At 40.2% G+C, this 12,761-nt stretch overlaps 2 non-coding genes across 2 annotated transcripts; both read right to left on the reverse strand.

Annotated features, from left to right (window-relative positions):
* Nucleotides 1–2,848: 2,848 nt before the first annotated feature.
* Nucleotides 2,849–2,930, reverse strand: trnai-gau (transfer RNA isoleucine (anticodon GAU)). The gene has a single exon. It is a non-coding gene; the product is annotated as a tRNA-Ile (tRNA).
* A 2,684-nt stretch (nt 2,931–5,614) lies between these two features.
* On the reverse strand, nt 5,615–5,725 carry trnal-caa (transfer RNA leucine (anticodon CAA)). The gene is made up of 2 exons: nt 5,688–5,725; nt 5,615–5,653 (listed from the first exon to the last, which is right to left on the reverse strand). It is a non-coding gene; the product is annotated as a tRNA-Leu (tRNA).
* Between the last annotated feature and the right edge of the window lie 7,036 nt (nt 5,726–12,761).

The raw sequence follows: 12,761 nt of genomic DNA on the forward strand, positions 1-12,761 counted from the left end.
TATAATAGGCCTCTACCCATATACGTATAATAGTCCTCTTAAGTTATCAGGAACTCCAACCATATATGTCTAATAGTCCTCTAAATGTATCCGTATAATAGAACTCCAACCATTTATGTATAATGAACATCTAATCATAGATGTATAATTGACGTATAACAATAGACGTATATTAGAATTTCATTCTAGACGAATTGTGGACCACATTTAGACGTCTAAGGTATGTGTTTAATAGATGTATATTCTACGTCTTTTTCCCACTGGGCCGTCGCCCGTGTGACTGGATAGAAAAATAACTGATTCATTTTTACCCGGTCTCTGGAAGCTTAGATATGATTATTTTTCCTTCCTTATTTCTTCATTCCCATGAATTTTCTCTGTATTAGAGGAAACGCGAAAGTGGGAAACTGCAAGCATTCTTCGTGAGTGGTGGATTGTGGTCAGTGAGCATCTGCACATCTCTAAGTCTGTTCCATAACCTTACCTTACATAACCATAACCTTACCCATTGGGGATGTAGCTCAGTGGTCAGCTGTCAGATCAGTGACCCCTGAGCCCAGTTCACAGAGAGGAGAACCAGGAGCTCTTTTATGTCTCTAAGAGGGCTGGGAGAAAGGAGAAAAGGGGGAGATGTGACTTGAGTCCAGGCTGTTCTGTCTGATATCATTCATGTAGCAGCACTGATTGTCTGAATGTCGTCTGGTTCTGGTTTGTCGGATAAAGAGAAGTATGGAGATGAACTTCTGTCTGAGTGTGAGTCTGAACTGTGAATCTGACTGAGAAGAGAATAATTATTTTTTATTCTGCCTCTGAGAATTTTTCTTCTTTACCAAGTGGTGTTATATCCCTTTCAGATACTCTGCACAGACTGCCAGAGTGAGAGAAGAGGAGAGAGAGATGGACAGATAAGAGCACACGCAGTGAGAGACCTACGTCTTGATTTACTTTGAAGCAAGTGTTCTTCCTTTCTGGAACAAGCTGTTTCTGAACTTCAAGAAATTCATACAACTTCTGAAAGATAAAATTCAAATCTTGCTTTTCAGGACAGAAGAAATGCTGCAAAAAAAATGCCAGTGATTTCTTTCTCCTTTTAACGAAAAGTGCAGAAAAACAATGGCAGTGCATCTCCGTCTTGATTTAGCTTAATACAAGTATTATACATCAAAGATGTAGGTGTGGAAACTAATAAATCAAGCCAATGATTTGGTTTAGAAATTTATTCTGAAATATACAATCATTCACACCTGAAAAAGATGTAGTTCAAATTATACATTATATACAATATTGTAATCAACAAATGGCTAATCATCATAAAAAACACAACTAGTAAACGTCAGCTACAAATTCTAGTAACATGGCAATATATATAGAGTAATGACAAACACAAACTAAGTACATGAACACGCTATATTTAACTCAAAACCACATTTCGATTCAAATATGTTTTAAAATTGACAACTTCTGTATTTCCAAGAAATTATTAGTAATGTAGCACAAACGCTACTTTCAACGGCACAAACCGGCACAAACGAATGAGACCGGTCCGGTTCCCCTTCGACGTTGTAAGGGGGCTGAGTGACCTCACACCCCCAAAAAGAAGACACTGTATCTCGGGAAAGAAAGACGCTGGGAAGTTACTTTCAAAGGCACAAACCAGCACAAACGTAGCACTAAGGAATGAGACCAGTCTGGTTCCCCCTACGACGCTGTGGGGGGGGGGGGGGGTGCTGATTGACGTCAGGACCCTGTAAAAACAAGGCGCTATATCTCGGAAACGAAAGCAACACAAACACTACTTTCAACGGCACAAACGTAGCACTAACAAACGAGGTGGGTTTCATCGTTTGTGCTGTCTGTAGGAGGGCCAACTTCATGGAGCTGAAACAAGCTCGTCCAGCAGCTGCGGGGTTCAAGGTGAACATGTATCGTATTCTAATGGGTTCTCTTTCCATTGATGAATGAGACAGATTCACGAGGAGATCCTTCACATGATTAAACGAACACATTGCTATTTCGGTCTGATGTAGAGGCTACATTTGTGTTAGCAGTACTATAAATGTAAGTCTTAAACTCTTTCAGGGGCTGCATCTGTAGCGCTTCATCTAAGAGGATTGTTTCACTTTCGCACACGGTTACATTCACCCACACAATTTATTCTCTGAATGCCCAATTGCTCAATAACCCTGTTTTCCCCTGGGAACCACCAGTGTACAGTCCCATCCCCTTCAAAAATATAACAAATATATTTAATGAACTGTGTAACACAGAGCTGGAAAGGTGAACCCAGGATGGCTGAGCAATTGATTAGTTGGAGTTATCTATTTATAGGTGAATAATTGCAAGCGTTTGAATCTGATTCATATTGAAATGATAAACAACTGACAATCTGTTCAGAAATGAACCCCTGTAAAAGGAGCTTAGCTGTAGACCAGGATGGCCAAGTGGTTCAGGTGTTAGATTTAATGTCCAATGGACAAATGTTCATGTGGTTACAATCCCTGCTTCTGGTAGCCTCCGGAAACAATTTTGCAGTGACAGAACACTTAAAAGATTTGCACTCTATTAAAATATGAATTCACTAAATTTCAGTTCTCTTCACTCCCTGGGAGAACTGAACTCTCACTACCGCATGCTAAAGGCTTTACATGCATTAGTTCAGGTAGGTAGCTGCGTCAGTTAATAGATGTGTTGTGTTATTTAATATGATTTATTTAATATGTTATTTAATTCTCCACGCTTGTGTTTCTCGGGCGACAGCAGAAATATTGGGGATTTGCAGCTACAGAAAAATATATGAACTTTACGGGCAAATGTAAGGTTACGTTAAAGAAAAAAAAATTATTGTTACTGATGAGGATGGGATTCAAACCCACACGTGCAGAGCACAATATATTATCAGTCAATCACCTTAACCACTTGGCCACCTCACCTAGAAACCCACTCCCTTCAGACATGATTTGGCGCCCTTAAGATGACCATCTTTCTGCATTCTTGAGGGTCATTTTCCTCTTCCACCTGTAATTTCACTATTTTCCTTGGGAGATGTCAAGCCACCAAGCCTGTGCTATGCTTCGGTGGCGGGTGTAGAGGACACCCTGTTGTACACGGAAAGCACATTGATCTCCTTGGACATGAAAAGTGCCAGATAAAAGCCATTTCTCATCCTGTCTCTTAGTATCGGGGCTGCTAGTGCATTAAAGGAGGCAACTTGCTCGGTGAGTAGGCTCAACGCACACCGAACGCAGATGTCTCATGGCGGTGTGTCCAAGCTGCTATAAAAGAAGAGCGCTCTGCCGGCGCCATGACAAAGTTGATTAAAACACCTGTTTAATAAAGAGGAGATACTGGATCCGAATTCCAGTGGTACCTTTCTTCATGTCTTGTTTTACAGAACATGTAATTTGGGACACTCACAGAGGTCTTGATTTGGTTTAATGCGTGTATTCATTTCCTTTGCGGAACCCATCTTGCTTTTTATTAACCATATAGCTTACGAAAGATGAAATGCAAGCGAATTTTTTGTTCACCAAAAGCATGTAAATGAAAAAAAGCAAGGTGCAAGCATTTTTGTGGTGCAATCGGTTCGCGTGTTCGGCTATTAACCCAAAGGTGGGTGTTTTGAACCCACCCAGGGACGCACTTCTTCCTGTAGTAAACATCATCACCGCAAAAATTTTATTTTTCCGCAAAACCTGAACTATTTTGATATTTGCAGTAGTAAACAATTGAGAAAAGAGTCAACATTACCGGGCACTTCCAATAATTCCCGACATTGGCAACTTCCAAGCAGATAGTATTCACCCATGTTCAATTATGTTCCAATGGGTGGCGGGAGAATTCACTTCTACTCCCGTTGCATCTTCAGCTAAAGTAATTTAAAAAAACAATGCAAAATTGTTTGAGAACTTGACAAGCAAAAACAACAGATCGACGGAGTTCTATTTTAATATTTTCGTAAATTTACCTTAATTTGAATATAAATGTTAACCGAAGTGCTGTTCAATATAATGTAATGTTGTTGTACTTTTAAAATATTTTAGCTGAGGGTGAGAGGGGGGATATTACGCCTTGCCAACCATCTACAATAACAGTAAAAGAGGATGGCATTTTAATAAAACTGGCAATCAAAAGAAAGTTACAATTTGTATGGTATTATGCTTAATATCCCTCGATTTTTGAAGGTCAGATGAGGAATTTGAAGAAAGTATCAAAGAAACAACGGCAATAGCAGAGGGCGTTGATTTTGAACCAGTGTTTGCACCTCAATAATCCATCAGTCTTCGCTTGACAGGCTTCCTCAAGATATTCGGTGTTCTATACAAAAAATCGACAATTAAGCGAAAATGTGACAAGAGGCAAAGACTGCAGTAGAGGAGGAATAAACTCCACACAATGACTGTATGTATACGTCTGTCTAATATTCGGCCCCTGCAGGGGCATCATATTCGCTGAACTGCCTGCCAGCGTGTGTACGGGCTTATAATTCAAGAATATCAATGGTCAGACGGTTACAACGGGTGTTTGTGTTTGTATTATTTAGAGAATTGAAAAAAACATTTTCAAAACTACAGCTCGAATGAAATTTTAAAAAAGTTTATTTGTCTCTTTGCTGTAACAACTGTGCCAAAACTATTCAGATACATCAGAATAGCATCAGAATGTAACTAGATTTTATTGGATTTTAGGAAATGTATTTTTGCGCATTTCTCTATACGATCAGAATACCTTCCTGTTTTCACCGTGTTTATTGTTTCTGCCTATGATCTCGGAAAGAAAGACCCAGTATCTGTTCACCGAAATATTCCAGGAGTTTGCTGTGGTTTGAGAGGAGTGTATGAAGGTAATGAAGGAGGGAGGACACGCGCATTCTGCACGGGGAGCGCAGAGCAATGAGCCGCGAATGCAGCTCTCCGAGTCTTTTCTTATACAACCTCTGAGTCCGGACACACAGCGTCTCCAGCCAGTGTTGAAGGTTTACAGTTCAGAAAACGGCTGTCTCGAGCAGAAACTGATCTTCCTGCTTTAGTTAAGGTTTGGTTATTGTGGGGGTTAAGCGCTTGTATCTCTCTTCTCTTACTAAACACTATGTACTGTAAAGTATATAAATAGAAGCTAAAATGCAGCTAAAATACTTCAGTAAGGCCGAGCAGATAGGAAAGTTTAATAAAAATGTTCTATGATCTATGTTCTAGTTGCCCATATGTTTTTTAACTCTCTGTTCGAGCTCTGATTTAATCCTCTCGGCTCCTGCCGCTGTCACCGGGAGAGTGGCTGCATTCCGTAGGGCTACAGGCTGATTTCACAATGCCACATTTAATTAAATACAGGAGAAACCGCAAGGAAATAAATGTTTTAATACATCTTCTTCTGGATTTATATTTCGGTCTTTCACCTTTGAATGCATACCTTGACCGTAAATCTTTACTCGATTACAGGCACCCCAAACAGTTCTTAAGGGAGAAATCGAAGCCTATTTGACTTTCTGCTAATCACATTGAAGTGTTCACGAAGCATTTCCCTGCCCATCATGTGCCCGCAAGCCGGTTTCTCCGTTTTCTTCTTTCTGTCGTTGTCAGCGATCACAAGACAGGAAAAATGCAAGAGAGGGAAAAGCTGTCAGGAGTGGGATTTGAACCCATGCCTTTCTTCAGAGACCAGAACACCCAAGCAATGGAAAGACAGGAGTCCTTGAGTCTGGCGCCTTAGACCACTCGGCCATCCTGACTAGGTAGATAGGTTGGTGTGTTAAAAGGACCAGTAGTTCACAAAACTGAGAAATGCTTTGCTGGAGAAGCACCACGTTGCCTGTTGTTGCCTAAACGGATCGCGGAAATCAAATATTCGGATCGATTTAGAGTGTGCTTTACAGCCTTTGTGTAATATTTTAAATTGTTTTAAAAAAGTGTGTACTGTGTACTACGTTTAGGACTAGTTAGTGTGGTAGAATATGGAGATCATCTCCAGCTCTGAGCTCAACTGCAACAACAAGTCGTGCTGAACAAAGTCAGAGTTCAGCTGAACCTTTGCTCAGTGTGGTGCTCAGGACTCAGGAGTATTGTTGTGGTTACTCTGTTCAGTAAGTTAAAATGCAGGACACGTTAAAATCGGATTATTACTGTGTCTCTGTCCCGTTTGTATATAACCGAATGTTTAAAAGATACCAGTAAGGACACACAACTACTAATGCGGTACTTATTGGAAATAGTCCCAAAACAAGTACGTCCGGCAGCTGGTAGACCCCTGTAATAATTTTGCAGTGACACTTTGAAGATTTACACTCTATTTAAATATTAATTTACTAAATTTCAGTTATCTTTTCTCACACTCCCTGGCATAACTGAACTCTCACTCTCGCATACTAAAGGTTTTACATGCATTAGCTGTGATACAGATTCTAATAAAGACAGAATGAAACTGTTTGTTTTGTGTCTCATGGTGATCCTCTTCTCGATCCAAATGAAATGTTTAATATGATCCCTCGAGAAAGAAAGGAGTCAATTTCCGCCTGGAATGATTGATGCTCAAACATTTTGTAATATCTCCGGAAGTTTATACAGTAGAATCCTGGTTTGTGGCTTAAATTCAAGGTAAACAAGACTAAGGAAACGAGTTGGAAACGATGTCGATCTGGGATTTAAATCATCCGGAACATTTCACTACATTGGGCAGTATGTGCCAGAAAGCAGCACCTGACATCTGTTGATAGCTCTGTTGGTAAAGCGGAGAACTGTAGTAGAAACAAGAGAGAATTCTTAGGTCGCCGGTTTGACTCCGGCTCGAAGGAAGATGCCCTTCGTGTATTTCATTCAAACAGTTAAAATAGCCGATCTTTTTTCACTCAGACTTTGATCAAAAGTTCAATAAACGACGAAGCAGAGGCTTTTGTTCCGAATTCAGCTCACGTCTGATTGTCTTGTTTTGGCCAAGATCTGATCTTTGAATTCAGGGACTACTCTGTCTGCTTTGTACAGTAATTCAAAAGTAGATACAAATGTCACATTTTTATTGTAGATATAAAGGTGTTCTCTGTTTTCAAAGGATAGGTACTTAATTGGCTTTATGATTTGGTTTTGATTTTGTATCGTTGTATTATTAAGTTTGTGCTTTCTGTGTTTTTATCGTATTGTGAACTTATTTTTTAAACAAATGCTTACAAAGGCAAACACGGCACACATCTGTTTATACCAGCGGTGAATTGTACATTTTTATTAAGTACAATCTACTGTGCACTTCTGGGAGTATAACAGGTTCGATATAAAGTGGCAAAAATATAAAAGGGGAAAATACCCCAGACTGCGTGTAAAGCCCTCGTTGTGACTGTTGTTTTATTGTTGAATACGGCATACTGTGCACGAAATGTTGCAGAAACACAATCTGATAGTTAAATAATTATTATTTTAATAATTATGTATAAGTATGAGGCACCGGATCCAAATATTCAGTTCTGATTTTTTTAAGTGATATCTTCCCTTCCTCTGGTAGAAGTAACACGATGTGAGTAATTGTTTTTTGTTCTTTTTTTCACGTTGCGATCCAAAAAGCCTCAGATGCACAGTCTGACAGCAACCAAACCAGAATGGATTCTGCTGGGAGCCAGACTGAGCTCATTCTTGCTCCCTGTGCTGAAAACAGAATTAGCTCTTACCCGAGCACCATCTACCGCTGCTGGATTGTACTCTACGTCCTGCTGCTCCAGCAATTATTTTGACGAAAGACAGATCACTTGTACGCTTTTAACCTTCTCGCAGCTACAGGCGAGACTGAAGCTGGCGATATAAAGGCACGCACTGGTACACCTTCTCTAACTTTCACAATCGCGATAAACATTTTTTTAAGACCTTTGAAAAACTAGATATAGATAAAACTAGATAAAAAACATGAGCTTTATCGGTTTTTACATTAATCGATTTTGAATCAAATTTGATCTTTTTACATTGCATTTTACGTTGAAATGTAGCATGCATACCTAATCCACCAACGGACAGAGCAATATTTTACGTTGCCTTCCAGAGCTTCCAACGTGTGATGGATTTGTATGGGTGTCTGTATGATACCACTACAGCACTGGCGCAGGTGCAAAATCCACTTTCACACGACTTTTTCAGTGTCTTCTCTCTCAAATGGACCGAAGCACAGGAGCCAATATTAGAGAAAACGACAGATGTTTAAACAGAGGATGTCCCAATGTCTGGGACAACGCATTGTGATTTTGTATAAACGCAAATGGTTTCTCATTTAAAAGCCAACAATATTCTTTTTCTCCCTGGCGCTAATAAGCTACCACACATGCAAGCTGTTGTGTGAAAGAAAATTCATATGTCCATAGGAAGGCAGAATAAAATCCAGAACTGTGTTGGTGATATCGATAAACAGGGCTCATGTTCACAACAAAACTTTACTGTATAAAAAGTTAAAATTCGTAAATATATTTTTTTATTATGGCTTTGTCATTTACTGTAGTTATTCAGGAGAACATTATGTTAATCGTATAGATGAAACGTTTAATATATTCAGGTGGGTAGCTACGTCAGCATGCGTATCTGCAAAGGAACAAGTAATATTGTAGGTTTATTCCATGCTGAAAAGAGAAGAGAGAAAACAAACCTGAAGAAGGTTTCACAGCTGAAACGTTGTGTTTTCTCTCTTCTCTTTTCAGCATGGAATAAACCTATTACTTGTTCCCTTAATATATTGTTCGGTTTGACTCAAAATGCTTTACTACTACAAGAGAGAATTATAGTATGGAGGATGAGACACATTTATGATTTCTTGGAAGAAAATGTTTTTTCTTTGCATTCGAAATGAATCGAAACTTTAGCGCGACACACAAACCCTTTGTCTTTTTTAAAGATATAATATTTTTAAACAGACAAGTATAGAAAAACGTTTTTTTTTACTAAGCAATTTTGGTCGGGGGCGATGTATTCCTAGTAGTGGCGCTGAGGTCACTATGGTGCAGTTGAGCACCGTAAGATTAGGGCCAGTGACGTAATGTATAACGCATCTGACTTCGGAACAGAAGATTGTAAGTTTGACTCCTGCCTGGCTTATGTTGCTTTTTTAACACGGTACTGTCTGAAGATCAGCTCCTGCCCTGAGCTCAATAGCAATGCAAAACTGTGCGTAACAAAGCTGGCGAGCAGCTGAACTTGTGCTCAGTAGTCAGTACGGTGCTGAGGGTTCAGTACTGGCGTTGTTCTAATTAGCACGAACTGCAATGGCTCTGAATCTGACCATTTCTATGGAAGCCCGTTTCCGCCAGGGAGTAAAAATAAAAACGCGCTATGGTATCTCAGAATTCCAACTTAATAACTGAGAATTGCGACTTAAAAACTCAGAATTCCGACTTTATATCTCACATTTGGGACTTCGAAATAACCCATATTTCATTGTCTGTCCTTTTGTTATTGTAACGGATTCGGGTTCCAGGGCTTGTACCCTCGCCGCTCCCACCCTAGTTCGTGCCTCACTGCATTGGCTCGAACCCAGGCCTTGCCAGCTGAGCTAAAGAAGAGTTTCTTTTTAAAGTAAAAAAGGACATACAATGGAAATATTTAAAAAGTATGTTTCAGCTTTTATAATTGTGAATTCTTCTGGATGTGAAGTGTCTATTTCTGTATCTTATTTCATATTCTGTCTTCGTTTTTGTATTTCTGGTGTTTAAATAAAAAAAAAAATTAAAAGCCCACCGTCCACTATTCCATCTGTGTACTATGGAAGCCTCACTACCGGAAATGGGATTCCATAAAAATTAGTGTAATTAATTTGATTTTTATCAGGGCACTGTACATGACAAGTCTTCAGGCTTATAGATTCTATGATCTTGTACGATTCATCAATATAGTGTAACGGAAGGGCCAACATACAATTTTTAGTTCAGGTGGGTAGCTGCGTCAGCATGCGTAGGCTGCAAAGAAACATGTAATAGGTTTATTCCATGCTGAAAAAAAGAAGAAAGAAAATATGTTTTGGCCGAAACGTACCAGTAAACTTTACATTAACAATACCAGCCAACGATACATTATCATTTCACACCGGTTCTACAGGAATCTACAGCAGAGCCCTGAGTTGACTCCCAGAGTCCCACTGAGCCCATAGAATTCCACATCACCCATCACTCCTGCACACAGTCCGCTGAGAGCGCCTGTCCATAAACTACTGGATTGAGAATGGGATCAAATAATTCCCCATTTTCTTAATTCTACATCAAAGGACTGTTAAACGTCTATTTGAAGGCATCGATTCGTATTCTTAAACCAGATGAACGCCTGGAATAAGTTAATATTACTTATAAATAGTCGTGCTACAATACTCCAGTTGAAAGCACGCTTCTAGCTTTGTGGTACTCTGGTGCGTCACAAATTTATGTTTGAATTTCTGTGGATGAACTACTATAGGTGTACCCTCGCTCACTTTCTTTAGCGACAGTCGTTGCTCTTCATCTGAGTGATGTATTTGCCTGTTTTTCAGTTCACTTCCCTGCAAGGAATATTTACCTCAGAGCTCTCTTTCACAGACTGCAGGCGCTATGTTTGTTAACAGGTGTTATAGTGATGACATCTTTCTGTATGATCAGGACAGGAGCTGCAAGTCCACTGTGTTGTGGCTCCAGTACAATTTTAGCTTATTATTATAATACGTTTTAACAGCGACAGATTCTTAAGATCACAAGGTGTTTACGATATTATTTCAGTATTAAGATGTTACTACATTCGGAACTGTCCCATAGGATTCAGTGTTCTATTAGTTTGGCACTAAACTGCTTAGTCTATTGCAGGAATTGTACTTAGTCCTGTCCTGTAGTGTCCTCTAGAGAGCAGCAGCTGTTTCCTTGGGCTCATTGCAATTGGGAACATTGTGATTACTGAGCAGGGGACTAAAGTCAGCAGACGAGCGAGTTGCAAATCGGTATTAATCTGGCGTACAGAGCTGCATGTTAATCTCTGGATCATCTCCAGTTAATGTGATGCTGTTCTTACCTTGCAATTGACCCAATCTGACTACTGGCACCAACAACCCTGTTATTAAAAATAAACTTCTTGTGTACCTACCGTGATACATAAGTTTGGTGGAGAGGTTTGGCAGCCCATATTAAGTCAAAGGTGTGTGTGCAGATCACTGTGATATACAGGCATCAACAAACTGACATACAATATTAAATGTTTAACTGATAAAACCCAAATGAACCAAACCTGAATAAATTAGTGGTGGAAAGGAGTCTTTTTATATAGCAAAAGGTCTCTGATCCTTTGGTAAGAACGATGGGTATATAACCCATTGTCCTCAATATTAGAAATGAATCCTTGAGCACTGCTGTTGTACCAACAGTCCTCAAAAGTGCTGCCACTTCCCCAGTCCCATAAAAGCCTAACATTACCCTTTCTTGCATAAACTGTAGAACGTGCCTTCACATTTCAGTTGCAGTTTAATCTATTATCACCCTACTCCCCACATCATAACCTTCGCTCTTCTAATTCTAGTCTCCTAACTGTCCCCCAAGCCCGTCTACACTGTATGGGTGACAGGGCCTTCTGCTGTTATGCCCCCAAGCTCTGGAACTCTCTCCCCAAGGATACCAGAGTCACCTTCCCTAACCTCCTTCAAATTCAGACTCAACACCTTGTTCTGGAGAAGAGCCTTTACTGAACTGGTTCCATTCTTAACCACTCTGCTTCTACTTTTTTTTGTACCGCCATCCATGGTCTCCTCTGTCTATTGGAATTGTTTTATCCTGTGTATTCTTATTGTAATTATGTCAAGTGCTTTGAGAAGCCACCTTTGGAACCATTATATAAAATAGTTTATCCTAAATCCTTGAAACGTTAATAGGGCACTGCAGTAGGGCTAAAAATTGACAGTGTTAGTGGGCCAGCAGGATTTGTGCAAATTATAGGTAGTCACAAAGGAAGACTAGGATTCACTTGAAATCCATGACATGGGACACTGAAACAGTGGAGAGGCTTTGTGTAGTAAGCATTCAGTCTCACTCTACCCAGTCTGTGCTGCTGGTAAAGGTAGTTGTGAACACCCGTCTTCCAGCTCAAGTGCTGGGATCTCCAGTCTCAATCCTAATACTTCCCATGACTGTCCAATACCACTGCTGTAAAACCAACACCCATAAGACAAGACCTCCGAGATTCTAACTGTACCATTATTCACTGATGTTTGTGCACCAGTATTGTTCCTCTGCTAAGGAAGGGAAGGCCTACTTTATACCAAGCCCCTGTTGACAATTCCTTCCTTGTGTTTCTTTTAGTCAGTTTGTGCAGCCTAGAATAGGACACCACATCTCACTCTTACTGGGCACTACAATAGCAACTCACACACCATAAGCACTACCCCTCCCGGAAATGGGAGGATTTCCAGTATATTGAACACCGGTCTCTCCCCCACTAAAAAAAGTCACAATGCCCTGCCCAAGGAATAGTGCGGCCATCTTTCCCCAGTACAACGCTTTATTACTCCAGCCATTTTCAGCCCTCATTGGCAGCAATACGGGAAGCATTCTTGAAAGGGGAACCCCCACAAATACTTCCGTTTATTAATGGGTTTCACTTCCCTTGAATTCCTCCACCCCATTCAAACCTATAAACCATGAAGAAACAAGGGCAGGCAGAAGGGTCTTTCACAGTTTAATTGAGATGTTGACATTACAAGGCGAGTGGAGGCAGGAGAGTCACAAGGGCCAGGCTGGAGCCTTCATTCAGGCACCTGGGGAGGAAGAAGGAGAACAATCAAGCTGAACTGGAGGACACCCACCC

The sequence above is a fragment of the Atractosteus spatula genome, chromosome 10 (genome assembly GCF_055471065.1).
Source record: "Atractosteus spatula isolate fAtrSpa1 chromosome 10, fAtrSpa1.hap1, whole genome shotgun sequence".
Lineage (NCBI taxonomy): Eukaryota > Metazoa > Chordata > Actinopteri > Semionotiformes > Lepisosteidae > Atractosteus > Atractosteus spatula.